This window comes from Panthera tigris, chromosome X, assembly GCF_018350195.1.
Source record: "Panthera tigris isolate Pti1 chromosome X, P.tigris_Pti1_mat1.1, whole genome shotgun sequence".
NCBI classification, from domain to species: Eukaryota; Metazoa; Chordata; class Mammalia; order Carnivora; family Felidae; genus Panthera; species Panthera tigris.
Genome location: NC_056677.1, coordinates 103,448,916 through 103,451,294, shown reverse-complemented (window position 1 = coordinate 103,451,294; position 2,379 = coordinate 103,448,916). Strand labels below are relative to the sequence as shown.

The following is a 2,379-nucleotide window of genomic DNA, read 5'->3' as shown; positions in this document are numbered from 1 at the left end:
TCCATATATTTATGGAAAGATGTATACTAAGCTGTTAAAAGTTGTTTATCTTAAGATTATGGTGCAACTTCCAAATTTACTTAGCAGATTTTATGTCTTTATAGTATATATGAATTATTTACTTAATAAGAATAAATATATAACATAAAACAAGTAAATTGAAGGAAAGCCATGTGTGGCATAATTTTACCTACATAAAACATGTGCATATATGTTTATATATGAATGAAAATTCCAGGAGGATACATACCTAATACTTAACAGGGATTTTCTATTACTATTAAGGGGTGGAGTTATGGTAAGAATTCAACATTCTTTATACTGTTTGAATGTTTTACAACCATTATGCATTACAGAGTAATCTATACATAGTGACTTTAACCTTAGTTGACTAACTGAAGAAAGAAGTATATATTACATAATTCTTGTGTAATTAAATAGGCATTTCCATATAAATAACATGAAGAGTGTACTTTAGGCAAAGTTTATCTGAAAAACAACTGCAATTATTATCATTAGATTTTTTAATGAAAAAGAAATTTATTGGAAGTCATAAGACTACCATTATAAAACATGATCAAGCTATCAGAAAATGTTTTTAAAAATGATACTTGGGTTAGATGGCCAAACAAAGATGGGTCAGTGAGAGTGGTGGTGATGGCCCCCTGGAGGTGGCAAGAAGGATGACAAGGACAAGAAAAAATTACAAACTTCCTGTACCAACTACGGTGTGGAAAAAGAAGAAAAAGGGACCAGATGCTGCCAGCAAGTTGCCCTTGGTGACACCTCATATTCAGTGCGGGTTAAAATTATTGAAATTAGAGAGAATTAAAGATTATCTTCTCATGGAGGAAGAATTCATTAGAAATCAGGAACAAATGAAGCCTTTAGAAGAAAAGCAAGAGGAGGAAAGATCAAAGGTTGATGATTGAGGGGGACCCGAAGGGTAGGAACATTTGAAAAGATCATTGATGACAACCATGCCATTGTGTCTATATCTGTAGGCTCAGAACACTACATCAGCATTCTTTCCATTGTAGACAAGGGTCTGCTGGAACCAAGCTGCTCAGTCCTGCTTAACCACAAGACATAGAGGTGCTCATGGATGACACAGATCCCTTGGTTACAGGGATGAAGGTAGAAAAGCCCCCCCCCAGGAAACCTATGCTGATTTTGGGGGGTTGGACAACCAAATCCAGGAAATTAAGGAATCTGTGGAGCTTCCTGTCACTCATCTTGAATATTATGAAGAGTTGGATATGAAGCCCCCAAAGGGGGTCATTCTAGATGATCTGCCAAGCACAAGCAAAACCTTATTAGCTAAAGCAGTAGCAAACCAAACCTCAGCCACATTCTTGAGAGTGGTTGACACTGAACTTATCCAGAAGTACCTAGGTGACGGGTCCAAACTCATTCAGGAATTGTTTTGAGTTGCAGAAGAACATGCACCATCCATTGTGTTTATTGATGAAATTGATGCCATTGGGACAAAAAGATAAGACTCAAATTCCAGTCGTGAGAGAGAAATTCAATGAACCATGTTGGAACCATTGAAACAGTTGGATGGATTTGATATAAGGGGTGACATGCAAGTTATCATGGCCACAAACTGATAGAAACTTTGGATCCAGCACTTGTCAGATCAGGCTGCATTGGCAGGAAGATGGAGTTCCCCCTTGCCCAATGAAAAGACTAAGAAGTGCTTCTTTCAGATCCAAACAAACAGGCTGACACTGGCCAATGACATAAACCTGGACAACTTGATCATGGCTAATGATGACCTCTCATTGCCAAAGTCAAGGCAATTTATATAGAAGCTCGTCCAATGGCCTTGAGAGAACATAGAATGAAACTAACAAATGAAGACTTAAAAAAATCTAAAGAAAATGTTCTTTATAAACAACAAGAAGGCATCCCTGAGAGGCTCTATCTCTATCAGACCACAGTTAACTTCAGGGAAATGGCTGGGACTGTCCCCACATCTTAGATGGATGAGATTGGGGAAGCTGCCTAGAGGAATCCATGTTCTAGTTGCTCTTTATTAGCAAAATCTCCTTTGTACCTTTTTGAGCATATGTACAGGATACCCAATAGGCTGCCTTTATCTGTTGGTCACATGCAGTACTCTCTCCCCAATAAAGTGTGCTCCTGTCAAAAAAAAAAAATGATACCTAAGGATCAGTTAAATTTAAGAAAACATGGCATACATAGACTATGCTATTTGTGATAAATGGGGGGAGCGTTGTCTGTCTTTAGTGTTTTCCTGAGTTTTCTTCCTTTTTTTTTGTAAACCAGGTGAAGGAAAATAAATTGAAGTAATTTAGAGCCTTTGATGGCAAACAATTTCTTATTGAGAGTCCTGTTTTTTATAGAAATACA

At 37.2% G+C, this 2,379-nt stretch overlaps 1 pseudogene; it reads left to right on the top strand.

Annotated features, from left to right (window-relative positions):
• Positions 1 to 789: 789 nt before the first annotated feature.
• Positions 790 to 1,987, top strand: LOC102961679 (annotated as a pseudogene).
• The last annotated feature ends 392 nt before the right edge of the window (positions 1,988 to 2,379 follow it).